General features: G+C 37.4%; 1 pseudogene across 1 annotated transcript; it reads right to left on the bottom strand.

Moving 5' to 3' along the window:
• Nucleotides 1–5,593: 5,593 nt before the first annotated feature.
• Nucleotides 5,594–15,839, bottom strand: LOC309498812 (dynein regulatory complex subunit 3-like; annotated as a pseudogene). The gene is made up of 8 exons: nt 14,729–15,839; nt 13,625–13,741; nt 13,376–13,542; nt 13,068–13,204; nt 10,073–10,214; nt 8,362–8,716; nt 7,147–7,414; nt 5,594–7,004 (listed from the first exon to the last, which is right to left on the bottom strand). The product of its transcript is annotated as a dynein regulatory complex subunit 3-like (transcript).
• Between the last annotated feature and the right edge of the window lie 2,027 nt (nt 15,840–17,866).

Consider the following 17,866-nt stretch of genomic DNA (forward strand, 5'->3'; position numbering starts at 1 on the left):
TTCAGGCTATGGATGACACTTCAAAACATGCTAGATGTCATGCATGGAAGCCTGTCACAGTTTCAGAAATGAAAACTTTCATGGGGCTCCTTTTTCTCACTGGTATCATTCATAAGCCTGAACTTGATATGTACTGGTGTACAGATGACATGTTAGCTACCCCCTACTTCAACAAGGTCATGCCTCGCAACAGGTTTGAAATCATATGGAGATTTCTTCACTTCAATGATAATACAACAAGGCCGGACAATTGTACTGACAGGCTGTACAAAATCCGCCCTGTCTTGGATCACCTTGTGTCCAAATTCCGCGAAATGTATCAGCCCAAGTCAAACATTTGCATTGATGAGGGGATGTTTCTGTGGCGTGGGTGCCTAGCTTTCAGGGTGTACAATCCCCAGAAACCCATCAAATATGGAGTAAAATCCTACATCTTGTGCGATTCTGATACAGGCTACTGTTTTAACATGAAGCCCTATTGTGGGGAAAGCGCTACCCTGGGTGACACGGTTGTCTCTCTTCTTGATCGCCTAGCAGGTCATGGCTACAGATTGTTTATGGACAACCTATACAACTCTGTACGACTGTGTGAGCGCCTACTTGATGTGAAAACCCATGTATGTGGTACAATTAGGAAAAACAGAGGTGAACCGCCGGTCATTCGAGATGTCAGAAATGCTGACCTTAGGATTGGGGAAACAATCATGCGTCACAACAAAAATGTGATGGTCTTGGCATGGAGAGACAAACAAACAGTGAAAATGGTTACAACATTCCATCAGAACAGCATGGAACGTGTTGAGGTATGGCAGAGAGGCCACCAAGAAAAAGTTGCAAAGCAAAAACCAGCATGCATTGTGGAATACAATCATGAAATGAATGGCGTTGACAAACTAGACCAAAACATTGTGTACTACCCTTTTATCAGGAAGTCACACAAGTGGACGAAGAAATTTGTCATGTATCTGTTTCAGATCAGTTTGTTCAACGCTTTTGTCATTTACAAAGCGAAAAACCCACAGGGTAATTGTAACACTCTTCTCTCGTTCATCCAGAGTGTTATAAAATCATGGACCAGCCGAGAGTATGCTGGTGGTGGGGAGAAAAGTGCTACTGAAAACACTCCAAGAGCACCATACAACACTGACCCAACAAACAGGCTGAATGTCAGTTTTGCTGTTCATGAACTTGTTCCAATCCCGCCCACTCCCAAAAAGCAACACCCAACCAGAGGATGCAGAGTTTGTGTACGTAAGGGGTTGCGGAAGGAGACCTCGTTCTACTGCAAAAGTTGTGGCGTCCCCTTACATCCTGGGAAATGTTACTCTGTGTACCACTCAAAAGCAAATTACAGTGCCTAAATTTAATATATTTTAGATTTATTTATGATTGTAATTTATTTTGGAAGGTTTTATATATGATGGAAACGACATCTGAATGTATTCTGCTTGAAAATGCCTTTTTCTCACCTTTTTGTCCAGAATGTTGTGTTTTTGACAAAACCTATCTATGTTCAAGTGGCAATAAAAAAAGAAAAAATTAAGATAAAATAAAATATTTTTTTTTGTTTAAAAGCAGAGGCTCAGATCTTTATTTTGATATGTAGCATGTTCATATATTCATAGAAGAAAATATTCTGTGGGCCATTAAAGTTTAGCAAAAATCGTCAAAAACCCTGGCGGTGGCTGGCAACTTAAAAAAAAAAATGCTGGCGGGGAAAGAGTTAAGAACAGATATAAGATACCCATTAAGTATGTAAAATTACCCATTCTTTCACATCCCGGATAATTTTAGACCAATAGTAGCCAGCAATAACCCGGTTTTGAGTGCCTCTGACACCACTATGATTGCCAGTCCCAGGGTTATTGTGGCACTCCGTGAGAACAGACCTCTTCTTTTCCTCTGACAGGACAACTAGCCGCATATACTGCATACTGGGGCCCGATGTAGAAGAGTCTGTGGTCTGTTTTAAAAGGAAAAAAAGAAAACGTCTGAAAGTTGAAATTCAAAGTATTACTATCTGATATCTGACAGGTTTAACTACATTAAAATCACATATTAATACCCAGATATGGGAGCTGAACAAGTACAGTTAAAATAACTTGATATTTAAAAAAAAAAAAATTCCATTTAGCACATGAGGTTGTACCAGTCAGTCAGTTCTCTTCTATTTTTCATTATACAATCTTCCGGTTCTTATACCCCCGGTTTCACACAGACAAGGCCCAGAGAGTAAAATGCATATTTGAGCTGTTTTAACTTAAAGCAACACCGTGACTGATACATCTTAAAATATGTCAGTGCCATTTTTTGTCTCAAGATACACACCAGTAATGTTTATTTTTCTAAGGCAAGTTTATAAAAGCTGGGTGTAACGATACCCTCATTTCACGTTTCGATACATATCACGATACTGAACTCACGATACGATATTATTGCGATACTCCCAAGAAATATTATAAAAGGTTAACACAAAATGCACTGTTGATTAAAATGCTAACTTTGATATTACATTGTGGGTTTAAATGAATAGGCTTGGACTTGGTGCTTGTAACCCAAGAACAATGGTGCCACCAGAATACAAATATTCATGATTCTGAAGCTGAAAATACTGAATTATTTTAGACGAATATTTTTAACATTCTGGTAACATAAGACGTTTGGCATTATCAGGACCCACAAATATTCCCCATTGCATTATTATACATTATAATCAACATTATATAGTTGTTTAATGTAGTACTTACACAAAAACTCTGAAAACATCCATTTTTTTCCTCACACAGTAATTTTTATTTTGGGTGAACTATCCACGATACATATTCACTATCCACGATACGTATTGTTGCATTTTTGTATTACGATATATTGTGGCACGATATATTGTTACACAACACAATTGAACTAAGGCCAAATCCTGGATTAGTGTTGCCTTGTCATAGTTACCTTTGATGATAAAATTCGCAGACGACCGTCTCACTTTCCGACGCTCTTCGTGATTGTCAGGCATTTCTCCTTTTAAGAGAAATTGTTGAACTTTCACATAAAATGCAAAAGAATCCATGTTTTTTTTCGCACATGCAGGACAGTACAGTACAAATCATGACAGTAAAGTACGGATCGAGTAGTGACAGTGACGTTGTCGTAAAAACATTGATGATGACAGGAAGTGGCAGAAAAACATGCGCAGTACAGATAGTGTTACCGGTACGGATCGAGTAGCGACACTGCATCCTTCGAAGGCCGGTTGCGTCATCGCAGCGCGACGAAGGCTAAAGCGACACCATGCACCATTCGTTTCCCCGTGAAAGGAAGGATACATGAATGGACACTTAGCGGACTATCCTACCCCATAAGTCATCGCACGCCGGTGACGACAGCATTTTTATTTAAAAAAAAAATGACGGCCGAGAGTTCGGTGGTGGACGGCAAATTCACATTTAAATGAAAGTATTATGTTTTCATTTACTCAAATAGCTAGTGAAACCACAGTTAAAAGCCACAAGTTTTTCTTTCTTATAAAATTCATCTTAACTCCTTCGTCACCATTGCGTGGCTTCATTTGTCAGGTGGTCTGAGGCAAAACTTGTGCTAATATTAGTTTAATAATTGTTTCAGGCAGCAAGGAGCAGACAGCTCAATTTATTAAATTGCAATTAAAAAAATAAATAAACTAAATAAATTACATTTTATTGTAATATTTGCACTCGTCTGTCTAACTTGTGTAAATAAGAAATATCATTCACCCTATAAAGCCCACAACAATAAGAAAAGCAGTAGATAAGGCGTTTTTGTTTTTGTAGTGCTGTCATGCAAGCTATGTCTAAAGGTTTTAACCAAATTTGAGTATTCATAAATATGATTTCTGAATATTATTTTAAAAATAAGAAAGTTGAGATCACATCTTTGCTGAAATGTATTGTGCTGTTGTTGTTAACAAGCCATGGTTAATTTGCTCTGCCTTAGGATTGCAAGTGTCCTGGGACGGGTGAGGGTGTGAGTGGGAAACCCACTGCTGAAACTTGGCCCTGGTTTGTCCTCATGGATGAGATGTTGGGACAGAGGCATTGCCACCCTCATTGACTCAATCCCTGAGGACACACCAGGGCCGAGTTCAGCAGTGTGTGACCAAGAAGAGGAGGAGCCAGGGGTAACGGTAGCAGCACCAGCACCAGCAGCACGATGAAGGCGAGACAGAGAGGACGAGTTTTTGGACTTGATTAGAGAAGACATGGGACTGCAGAGGCGAGGAGAGCACAGGGGAGTAGGGAGAGAATGGACAGGCTGTTTTCTCTTCTTGAAAGAATGATTGAGAAAAAAAAATAAAAAATTATATATATATATATATTCTTGTTTAACTTTTTTTCACTTATATTTTTTAAAAGGAAAAAAAAAATTATGCAACTTTAAATGTGTAAATAAAAGAATTCATTGCTCTGGACATTGTTTATTTTTGTAATGACAGTCATAATTTCTACATGAAACAAATTCTTCAATACCTTTTTCCCCCAACTATTTACAAAATACGTTAAACATCTCAAAATCAACATAAACATTTAAATTTACAGTACATAAAATAAGAAAAAATGATGTGGACTTTTATTCAGCTGAGTGGGAGACCTAGGTGTGTTGCTGGACCAGGATGGGCTCCACAATAGAGACCCTGGTAAGGCCTCCTGCTGGTGGGACATCATCTGGGATGGTCTCCAGAGTGTTTGACTGCATATTTTCACCATCCACTAAGTTGTCTACCAACAGGTTTGCAGGGCTGACTCATGGAATAAATCTTGAGATACTTTATTACACTAAAGTACTTTTAATAACCACTAATACCGCATTGGGGAAAAACTACTAGTCATATATTTCAAACCTTAGTTAAGCAAAATTATCTTGCATACTCTAATGTACTTAAAGGGATACTTTACCGTTTTTTCATATTAAACTATGTTATTCCCTTAACTAAGACGAGTTGATACATACCTCTCTCGTCTCAGTGCGTGCACTAAATCCCTCTGTCTTGCGGCGAAACTTTGTTAGCCCAGTTCATTTAATATGGGCCAAGCAGAGAAGCTACCAAACACCTCCACGTTTTCCCTATTTAAATACAGTTACTCGCGAAGTGTAACTCGACCTAGGACGGTGACACAAAACAAAACGTTGCAATACCATAGCAAGTGCTTGTAAGCACTTCGACTTGGCGCAGTAATATCTTCACTAGAGGGAGCGGGGGTTTTTCCACGAGTGAAGATATTACTGCGCCAAGTCGAAGTGCTTACAAGCACTTGCTATGGTATTCCGCCATACAAAATAGTTATCCATTTTACACGCTTAGAAAAGCGCAACGTTTTGTTTTGTGTCACAGTCCTAGGTCGAGTTACACTTCGCGAGTAACTGTATTTAAATAGGGAAAACGTGGAGGTGTTTGGTAGCTTCTCTGCTTGGCCCATATTAAATGAACTGGGCTAACAAAGTTTCGCCGCAAGACAGAGGGATTTAGTGCACGCACTGAGACGAGAGAGGTATGTATCAACTCGTCTTAGTTAAGGGAATAACATAGTTTAATATGAAAAAACGGTAAAGTATCCCTTTAAGGTATCAAGAGTAAAAGTAAAGGAATTCTGGAGGAAAAAAACCTTGTCAGGGTTTTTGTGATGGTTCTGCTTTTATATTACTGCATATGTTGCATTTTACTTCTGAATATTTTCAAGGTTGATACATTTAAACTATATACTTTTTGTGTAGTTAAATGTAAAACAATGCATCATATTGTAAAATAACATAATTTTGTAGTGTTGCTGTCCTGTGTGGGAAAATCACCTCGAGTATCAACGATGTAGTTCCTTACTTAGCCGAAAGTACATGACCTGAAACATCCTCCATGTCCTCCAGTAAAATATAAAACATGAAAATGACAATAGCCAATTCTGGCTCCATAGCTGTTTACTCAATTATATCAAATGAATTATCAGGATGGCAGCATACTCTCGCACCGTTGCTTGGCGCCTGGAGCGGTAATCGGGAACACCTGGCTGCGCAATTAGGAAATCCTACGAAGGCTACATGGTGCGTCGTTCGGAGGACGCATAGGCTGCATCATTTGAAGTCCGCAGCCTTCGAAGGATGCAGCCTTCACATTGGGACACAGCTAATGAGTGATTAATGAATGTTGATGTGTTAAATAACTGTCGAAAAATTGGATTAATGTGTCATTTGAACTGCGCATGTATATGATTTGTTACTGAAATGTTGAATCAGAAATGAATTATTGTACGTTTGCCTTGTGTTTTCTAAGGCTGCGTTTTCTTGTTCTGTTTTTTTCCTATGTGAACGTGATCGGCAAGTGTATCCTGTTTTGTGCCATAAATAATCCTGTGGAGGTGAATCGCCTGCCTAGTGGATGCAATTAAATATGCACAAATGGCTTGCTGACCAGTGCCCATGGACCGGTTTCCACTTTGAACCATAATTTGAAACCATCAACTGGTAGGATAATTACAATTTTCTTTTGTTTTTCGGACCGTACTGGAGTTCACATGAACCGTACCTCAGACCACCCTTTTCTCGAGTACGGTTTGCGGATGCGCACAACACTACTGATTACATTTCTTTTTGTACATTTGTATGAGGTGCCCCTAGGGACATTATTCAGAATTACCATGCATATACATGTACTTTTCCTCTCACATACATATATGAAACCAAATTCATTCACATACAATAATGAAATGCTCACACACATACAAGTGAAATGCTTTTACAAACACAACTGAAACGCTCTCATACATACAACTGAAAATATTACGCTCACACACACAACTGAAACGCTCACACACACACAACTGAAATGCTCTCATACATACAACTGAAAATATTACGCTGTTATTATTATTATTATTACTGTTGACCCGTGCCAGTAGCTCATCCTCCCTGTTATCAATCTTCTGCAGGTGGGTGTCGTGAGAAGCACTGACTGCATTGGTCACTGTGTCTTTATCTACCAAGAGCTACAGGGCAGCATAGGAAATGACGAAGGATCAGTCAATACTAAAAATAAGTGTCTGGCATGTAGTTACAATGGCTTTTGACTTCTTAATTATTCATAATTATACACAAATTAAGTGATCATGAAGACAGTTTTCCACTGACCATTGCCAGATCATCCGGTATTTTCTCCTCTAGCTTGCTTTTGACCACCTTCTCCAGTGTTGCCAAGGCAATCACAAGCTGTTGTTCATGGTGCTGGTTCTCCAGGTCTCGACACAGTGCGAATGTGTGTCAGAGTTAAAGAAGCCTTGCCCATAAAATAAAAGCATTTTTGTTTAGCTTTGTTGGATAAAGGATATATCCCTTGCACAAATTCAATGAACCTTTCAACCATGTCTGAGATGTTCCTCTCAAAGTCTTTGAAGATGTCCTTTAAAAAAAAAATATATATATATTTGTGAAACTTTCATTCGTTTAGGTCAGTGGTTCCCAACCATTTTTTGTCTGAGACCCCCTTTTTCCCAAGAAAATATTTTAGGGCCCCCCTTCACATTTAATGATATTTTCGCTCTTGTAAGCTTGCAGCAAGGATGACAAAATATGTTGTTTTCAAACAAACGGTATGTTTACTATAAACAGATATGTTTATGCACAAATAATAGCCTATAATATTGAAAATACAATAACAAAAACATTAGTAGGCCCTTTGTAATTTAAAAATGTAAGCCTAGGAGTTGCCTATAAATTTTCCCTATTTTAAATGCAATAACAAAAATATCAGTATTCACACTTGTGTGTAGGTAAAAAAAAGAATGAATATAGGCTATTACTAAATGACTTCTGTCTGGGGCCTTAATACTTGCATGTTATTTTTGAGGCTTTATCAATGTGAGGCTTTATTTTTGAGGCTTGTGGCGCTATAGCGAGCGATAATAAACTTGCGTTTATTAACAGAATAATGCGTCTTTCGGAAGAACATTGTAGCCGGAACTACTTCTCTCTCTGTGTGTGTCTATGACGAGTCACGCAGGTACTGGACTACTCCGCAGCGGCAGCGATCCGAACAAAGATCGTAAAAATAGTCCCAATGTAATCACTTATTATAGGTGTACCATAGTGATTCAGGATAAGACAAAAACACGGTTTGGAAAATGGATTCATGATGAACTCGCTCATTATATACATTTTGAACAGAAAAAAGTTAAGGACTTTTATTTAATGCAAATTGCTCAAAACTTTTCAAAATATGACGCGACCCCCCACAGAGCTCGCTGAGGCCCCCTTGTGGGCCGCGACCCCCCTGTTGGGAACCAATGGTTTAGGTGATATGCTCCGTAATTAATATTACATTAACAATATAGGTGTTTTTATTCTGACCTCCAGTTGGTCCACCAGTTGCAGTTCAAGACTCATGACGGTCGATTTAAGAGAACTGGTCAGCCTGTTCATGGCAGGAAGTGATGTGAGCTTCAAGAAGCTCGGTGTCTGCGATCTGTTGCATTTCCGCATTCTTCAGCAATAGAACAGAATTTAATTTGTGAGCGTTTTGATGTTCAACTGGTGAGAAACAGGTTGTCTCGTTTTTGATTTGTATATTTTGCCATTCATAACAAGGATATGTCTTAAGCAGCGCTTTCATTCCCGGGAGGAGAGCCAGTTTCTCTGCATCAGGATCCTCAGCAAACATGCTGTCGAAAAGTTGAGGTCCATTTAAGAACTCCACGAATGTGTCCTGTGACAGAAGAAAGCAATATTTATTCACTACTGTCAAGAAGAGTATATATTAAGTTTGTATGTCCAGTAGAAAGAAGATTTTAATACAGTGCAGCGTTTCAAACACTGTAGTGTAAATCTGACTTATTAAACCTCGAGCATTTAAGATCAGCGTTCTTGTACTTGAATGAGATGGATGGCATGGTGATGTTGGTTACCTTGTGTAGTTGAAGCTCCTTGTTTTTGATCTTCTGAGCCTCAATTGCCTCCTGCTCCAGGAGGGGAAATTTTTACGGCCTAAGCCTTATGAGTGTTGTATTTTGTGCGTATCCTTTTGTGCTCTGATTACTCTTTTCTCTTCTGAGTGTTAGGCTCCGCCCCTGCACAGTGCACACCTGTGTCCCATTGCTCTAATGGCTCCTGCTAGAGTATATGAGAGAAGTGAAACAGAATGAGTCACGCAGCCGTGAATCCCGTGCACGTCATGATGCCCAGCCAGCCGTTGAAGACAAGTTGTGTTCTATTTGATGTTCTTTTTTGATCTATTTGTTAGTCTCTGTTAAGTATGTTTTGACTTTAGTATAGTTTAAGTGTTATTTTTACATGTGGAGAGTGGGGAATGAGAGATGTGAGTTTGTGCAATCATTTATTAGTCTTATAACAAATGTTTAAATTGCTCTTTGCCTCGCGTCTCCTTTTATGTTGCTGACCCCTTTCTCAACGAGCATCTTAAAAACAGGGGTTCTTAACATAAATGGGGGCTCGTTCGGGATCTTGTCCCGTTTTTTTTTTTTTTTAGGTTGATTGATTAATTTGATTGATCTAATTGGATTCTGTGGAGCAGATTGGGGGTGATCCTACCTATTCTCCGGTTAGAAAGAGTAAGCCAGCAGGGCTGTGTCTAGCGCCAGTCCTGACGACGGTTTGCTGTTTATTGTTTTTCTTTATTATTTTAGTTTGTTGTTTTTGGAGGTATTCCGGGGGAGAGAGTAATCTCTTAATCGGTACCCTCTGAAGACTAGTTAGGTTATAGTTAGAGTGATGGTTAGGTAAGTAGGTCCGGAGTGCGTTGGATTATCCTTATTGTCTATGGTCTTGACACAGGTCTTGACACAGTGCGAATGTGTGTCAGAGTTAAAGAAGCCTTGCCCATAAAATAAAAGCATTTTTGTTTAGCTTTGTTGGATAAAGGATATATCCCTTGCACAAATTCAATGAACCTTTCAACCATGTCTGAGATGTTCCTCTCAAAGTCTTTGAAGATGTCCTTTAAAAAAAAATATATATATATATATATTTGTGAAACTTTCATTCGTTTAGGTGATATGCTCCGTAATTAATATTACATGAACAATATAGGTGTTTTTATTCTGACCTCCAGTTGGTCCACCAGTTGCAGTTCAAGACTCATGACGGTCGATTTAAGAGAACTGGTCAGCCTGTTCATGGCAGGAAGTGATGTGAGCTTCAAGAAGCTCGGTGTCTGCGATCTGTTGCATTTCCGCATTCTTCTGCAATAGAACAGAATTTAATTTGTGAGCGTTTTGATGTTCAACTGGTGAGAAACAGGTTGTCTCGTTTTTGATTTGTATATTTTGCCATTCATAACAAGGATATGTCTTAAGCAGCGCTTTCATTCCTGGGAGGAGAGCCAGTTTCTCTGCATCAGGATCCTCAGCAAACATGCTGTCGAAAAGTTGAGGTCCATTTAAGTATTCCACGAATGTGTCCTGCGACAGAAGGAAGCAATATTTATTCACTACTGTCAAGAAGAGTATATATATTAAAGGTAGGGTAGGTAGGAATTGTCTAAAAAACTTATTTTCCAAATTTGTTTAAACTTTATTTATATATCAATACATAATTAAAATGTAAATACTCTGAAAAAGAAAGTATAAAAATCGAGTGTCTGTAGACCTCTCACGACTGTTTTAAAGACAGCTCATTATTTCCATTCACTCCACCCCCTCCCTTCTGGGCTCCTTCCAAAGCCACGCCCCCAAAACACATGAACGCGCGACTCCGACCACTGAACTGGAAGACGCATTACCTGAGACGAGCGGAGAGGAGCGCAGTGCATGCAGTGACATCATGTCAGAATCACATGTAATAAAAAAATCTAACTTTATCATTATGAATATAAACAAATAAGATGTATTTTAGTACTCACTATCAAGCTAGCATATTGATATTGGTAAAGTTTAAAATATATATTTTTTGATTCGCTAACGAGCTAGTTATATCTATAAGACAAAGCTAAAAACAGGTTGCAATACACGTTTTTCCATTACCATCAGTTACACTGTGATGAAGATGAATTTCGTGTAAGATTCATAGCATATATGGTGTTCTGCATGTAAGAGTTTCCATAATGAAAGCATTGTTGACTCTGATGACTACACTCCAGAGACAAGTACCGCATCGTCAGCTCGAGGACAGGTCCGGGGTCGAGGGCGAAGCAGAGGAGGTCGTGCAAGAGGCCGTGCAACTAGGGTCCGAGCATATTGACACGCGTTTTATTTCTTTGTTTATCCAAATACTTTTTGTTCATTACCTTTTCTAGTACTGTCTTCCTTTTTTGCCTTGTTTGCCTTCGCTAACTGCATATGCCGGTAATGTGAATTTTGATTGCTCTTTCTCTGCCATTGTTTTGCTATTCCTAGGTTCTGTGCCTCTTGAATTCCTCAAATCAAACGGGTGCGCGCAAGTAGGCAGATCCTGTGTGGCAAAAGGGTGGTTGCCATGGTTGCGAGAGAGTGACAGTCGCCTAAGCCAATCCTTTGTTTCGTCCCGAATGGAAATAATGAGCTGTGTTTAATGCAGATTAAACGGTCTGGAGTCACTCGATTTTTATACTCTTTTTTTCAGAGTACTTACATTTTAATTATGTATTGATATACATAGAAAGTTTAAACAAATTTGGAAAAAAGTTTTTTATAAAATTCCTACCTACCCTACCTTTAAGTTTGTATGTCCAGTAGAAAGAAGATTTTAATACAGTGCAGCGTTTCAAACACTGTAGAGTAAATCTGACTTATTAAACCTTGAGCATTTAAGATCAGTGTTCTTGTACTTGAATGAGATGGATGGCATGGTGATGTTGGTTACCTTGTGTAGTTGTTGTGTTGCACTTCTTCTACAGCATACTGAAACTTTGCAAAGGCAGTTTCACGCTTTATATGTAGGCACAAAAATGATGAATTATGAACAGAACATCAGGACAAATGTTAGCAATCCCTCACTTGTGAAAAAGAAGCATGTTTAAATGTATTGAATGTGCACTTGTATGTGTAATTCGAATCTCATATATTTTACAAAACTGTACTTGCAGATAATATAACATGAATGCACTTAATGAGAGTTCACTTTCATGAATGTTTCTTAAGTAAACTTTTAAAAAGTGCATTTTGCAATAATGTAAAATGAAAACTTTACTTTGAAGTACATTTTAAAACTTTTTATTGGTCATGCTTTAAATAAGTACATGCTTTAAATTGTGTTGACTAACATTTTAAAGCTCATGTAAAATACTTGATTATAATTTAAACTGAAGTGTGTTGTTCAATATGACATTTTAAGTTTATTTATTTTAAATGTACTAAATTGCAACTTCATCATTAAGTTTGTAATTACAAATATATTTAAATGCGTTTTTCAATAGAAATTACATTAAAGTATATTTTAGTTTACACTCTTAAAAATAAAGGTTCTTTCTTGGCATCGATGCTTCCATGAAGAAACTTTAACATCCACGCAACCTTTCCATTCCACAAAAGGTTCTTTATAGTGGAAAAAGGTTCTTTAGATTTTAAAATGTATTTTATACTATAAGAAAAAATAATGGTTATTTTAAGAGCTGATCACTTAAAGGTTCTCGCTGCAAAGAACAAAAACTTTACTTTAAGGAGTTTTAATGCTTGTAAACCTGAACCATATTTAAAAGAAAATAGAAGTAATTATGAAATTGCATATAGATCTATGCCTGGTTTCACAGACAGGGTTTAGATTAAGCCAGGATTAGGCCTTAGTTCCATTAGGGCATTTAAGTAGCTTTTATATACGTTCCTTATAAAAAATAAACAAATGAAACAAATTAACAAAAACATTACTGGTGTGTTTAAAAGTTCAACTAATTTCATTTATTATAGATTAAATTTTTTAATTTAAATTGCAATTAAATGTCAGAAAACATTACATTCAGTTTGCACTTAAATATTTTATTCTAAAGTATAATATTTCCATAATAGCTCCTCTTTTAAAAGTGTGCTAGTGTACTTCTCTCTCACAAGTGGTCAGCTGAAAAACAAAGCCAAGCAACTGCAATTATATGCAGCTGCGGATATATGAGAAATGACTTATTAATGTCTCACTCCAGCCGTCTGTAGTCCAGATAGACCAAGTCTGGAAGTTTTGCCGTCACAAATATCTTAAAGTCCTCTTCATCACAGATGGGATTTCCCGCAAGGTTGAGAGTGCGCAGATTCTTAAACTGTCTGAGGTACAGCACCTGCAGGGTCAGATATGATTTCCTTCAGCTTTATGTTTGAGTGACACTCATGAATTGGAATATTGGAAATTAATTAGTGGATGGCTGCATATTTTGGAGTCAGACTCATTTTCATCCTTTTGGGATTCCACATTTTCTAAAAATGTATCCTCTAAAATATAGTTGGCTTACATTATCTAGTTGAGCAATGCTATTGTTTCCAATAGAGAGGATGTTCAGGTTCTGCAGCGCATCCAGATTTTCAATGACAGAAATCCGGTTGTTGAACAAACTCAAGTCCTGAAGTTTCACAAGAGAGTCCAGTCCTTCAATCACTTAAATATTATTGAATGACAAATCTAAGGAATAAAAGAATTCTGGGTTAGTATTTGGAGATACTCCGGATATGTTTTTGATATCAGTCGGACAGTCTGTACTCACCCAGCCAGATCAGATTAGTAAGGTTTTCTAACCCTTCAATCCTCTCAATAACATTATTATCCAGCTGAAGAGTTGTTAGAGAGGGGAAATGCCACAGGTGGAAAATCTTTAGGATGTCTACAAAAAACATAAATATTATATTAATTATATTTTTCAATAAATAAATAAATATATGCTATTTTTTTTACAATGAACTGTTATTGAAATTATACCAATCATGATAATGAAAATGAATGAAATCAAATAAAAATCCTGTCATTAATTACTCACCTTCATGTCGTTCCAAACCGTTCATGTTCGAAACACACATGAAGACCTTTTTGATGAAATCTGAGAGATTTCTGTCCCTACTTTGACAGCTACGCAACTATCACTTTAATGTTTCAAAAAGTTCACAGAGCATGAGAATGACCCTCATTGGTTCTTGCTGAAGCTCACACGTGCTGCGTAATACGAGAATGTACCTCAGTGGTTTTTGCATTTCAAGCGAACAAGCTTGAGCTTCAGTTTACCACAACTGATGTGCGAGTTAATAAATGTTTATATGTGAATGAAAGCCTAAATTAAATTTGTTCATCATATAATGCGATCGTGTCTGTTCAGAAAATGTATTGGACTAAACCGCTCAATTCATATGGATTAGTTTTACAATATCTTTATGAACTTTTTAAAGTGTCAAAGTGGTAGGCCTAGTTGCGTAGACTGTCAATGGAGGGACAGAAATCGCTCAGATTTCATCAAAAAGATCTTCATTTGTGTTTCGAACATGAACAAAACTCTTTTGGGTTTGAAACGACATGAGGGTGAGTAAATGATGACAGAATTTTTATTTTTTGCGTGAACTGTCCCTTTAACACTGATTAAAAAACATTATCTGTGTGAGAGGGTGGATGTATTTTACTTGTCATGAAAATAATGTCTAAATAAATAAATAAAGTGGGTTTCACTTTTTCAATAATTCAAAATATATTCTTATTTTTCTCTTGATTTTGGGGGTGAAATCTGTCCCAGGAAAGTTTTCATGAGATTCACCCAGAATAAAATAAAAAATCAATCAAAAATGTTTAATTTTACGTTAAAATGAAATTTAATTACGGTTCTTACTTCTGAAGTCCAACCGCAGCTGATACACCCCCTCGGGCTGGGCTAAAGTTTTTTGTCCAGATTGTCCTTGAAGTCCCTGTTCAACAATTGCTTGTTGTAGCATCTCCTCATCCATTACTTTGGGTTCATCCTGTTCTCTGCTTATTTTCCAACGCTTCTGATTTTATTTTATTATACCTTTATTATACCAGGGAAGAAAATCACATTGAGATAAGATATCTCATTTACAAGTGAGCCCTGGCCAAGGTAGTAAACACAGTAAACATAATAAAACAACCTGATCTCACAGAAATGCGTGAAATGAACACGACCCCTTAACCCCGATTGTAATTCTTGTTGTAATGGGTGAAGAAAGGACCCGGACCACGACCAACTGCTGGTTGCTCTTTTAATGAATGCAGAACGATGGATTTGTCTGTACAAATCAACAAAAATATACACAAGGCTCTGTTACATGCAGTCTCCTCCACACAGCACACAGATCTCAAGCTCCTTCTCTCAGCTGGCCTAGCGCAGACTGCACATACATACACGACTGATAAAACAGACGACTTTAATTCATCTTTAGTATTATCAGCAAAAATACTTTTAAATAAAAATGTGAAAAAGAATTAAATTTTAAAATGCTCAATGTAATTGACATGAATTTCTTTTACATTCTTAATACAGCCAATGTAAATATGCCAAATGAATAATAATGAACATGATACACATACCTCTACAAATCAACAAAAATATACACAAGGCTCTGTTACATGCAGTCTCCTCCACACAGCACACAGATCTCAAGCTCCTGTTAGCAGATAAACATACAGAAAGCCCTGTAGACTAGCACGTGGAAACATGTCTAACTTGACTTTAAAGCTTGCAAACAGTCTGTTTACAAGGTTTATATTCGATTGACACATTACCTGCATGTTCACAACCTCAAAACTAACATTTATGGACAAGTAAAAGAGAATTTTACTTGCCCGACCGGACAAGTAGCCTGATTAAACGTCAATAACAAAAAAAATTAAAATAACTAGGGAATCACTAAAATGAGAGAGTGATTTTGATTGTATTATATTTATTGTAAGTTGCGATCGATAGTGGATGTATTACTGACGGTAACAAGGTTGCGCTGTAGATTGCGCCTGTATGTTCGGCTGGCCGTCGGTCTCTCTCGTGTTTATTTTTATGGATCTATTTATGGATGTTAACCTGGACTTCAAATTGCTGCACACGCCTGGTCTATGACCTCCAGTCACTACTGAACATTCGTCCCAGCAAACACAGAACGTTCCCCTAATGTTCCCATATGGTTCCCATTTGGTTATTTTTTGGGGAACCAAATAAGAACATTCTAGGAACGTTCTTTGTAGGTTATTTTTAGGTTTAATTTTTATAACCTAAAGAGAACGTTCTGAGAACGTTCCCTGCAGGTTGTTATTTAATAACCTAAAGAGAACCTTCACAGAACGTTCCCTGCAGGTTATTTATAGGTTTTATTTAATAACCTAAAGAGAACCTTTCCAGAACGTTCCCTGCAGGTTATTTTTAGGTTTAATTTTATAACCTAAAGAGAACGTTCTGGGAAGGTTCCCTGCAGGTTGTTATTTAATAACCTAAAGAGAACTTTCCCAGAACGTTTCCTGCAGGTTATTTTTCAACCCAGGCTCATTGGAAATACGTTACTCTGGGTACTTTTTTGCAAACCCTGAAATACGTACCTGAAAGTACATTTCCCTGCACTTTCCGGGTGAAACGTCCACTAGAGGCACTATACATACATTTAAGCTTGGCATACATTTCCCCCGTTCCAGATGCTTGTCTATAAGCTTATAAAGGCGACAATATTAATAAATGATGTTCAGCATACACTTATTTTAATATAAATTAGGAATTATTTCCACGCCTTTGAGGTGCCAAGCATGCCAGACTGAGGATAGACGTCCGACGAGCACATTGGATCGCACTTCCCTGAGGTAACTTACCGAAATAGTATGGTATTGCCTCGCAAAAGGAACAATTCATAATTAAAATGCTTTTGCATGTTTTAGTTTTCATGTGTTTTGTGTAAATTAAACGGCAGGGAATCGCGCAATCATGACCGTGTTGATTACGTACCAAACCGCACAAAACTTGTTGGCAAACTATTCGCGAACAGCCAGCCAAAAAATATTATACCTTTGCTATGTGTCTCACTATGTCTCACACTAGTATGATTTAATAAGATATCAAACGCATTAACAAGTTTTGCCAGAACGATACGTTTCAGTCAGGTGATTTGTTTTATTAACACTTTATTGCAGCGCCACAAATATGTACCACTCGGTACGTAAAGTTATTGCTCAATGCTCAAACATCCTATTGGAGTCGCTAAAGAGACCTGGGTACTTTTTTGCAAACCCTGAAATACGTACCTGAAAGTACATTTCCCTGCACTTTCTGTGTGAAACGTCCACTAGAGGCACTATGTCCAAGTCACGTGACTTTCAAGATTCCGGTCGCGAGAACAAAATAACATGGCGGACATTTCTATCATTTTTAGTGAAAAAAAAACAATATTTTGAGTTAGATTCTGGATAAAAATAAGTTTTGATTACATTTCTAGCGAGAAATATATATTTTATTTTCATAATATTCATTCAGTGAATGTACATAATCACTCGCTTTAACAAGTTTTGCCAGAACCTTACGATATGTATGTAGCCAAGGCTACGTTTCAGTCAGGTGATTGTTTTATGTAGACTACTCCGTGAAACGTACTACAGCAAGTTAACGTTAGTGAGCATGAGGACACCCAGCTGAGCTTCAATTAACCCTGGTAAAAAAAATAGTACGTTGACCCCATAATCATATCTATATTATATACATACATATTCTTTTGAATTTAACATATAGGCTACATATAGAGGGGACTGCTCACATTTAGGCTAATTGATAACGTTTTATTATTTTTGTTATCAGTGAATGTAAGCAAATATAAATAGTCTTACATTGAACATTCACAGACTGATCAGGCTACGATCAGCATCGTAAATGCTTTAGATATTTATGGGGTTATATATTTATTTATTTATTTATAGAGTAGTGAGCAACGGCGAATGTGATCCACACTCCATATCAGAAGGTGGCGGTAATGCACACTTAAAA

The sequence above is a fragment of the Leuciscus leuciscus genome (assembly GCF_965113295.1).
Source record: "Leuciscus leuciscus genome assembly, chromosome: 1".
Lineage (NCBI taxonomy): Eukaryota > Metazoa > Chordata > Actinopteri > Cypriniformes > Leuciscidae > Leuciscus > Leuciscus leuciscus.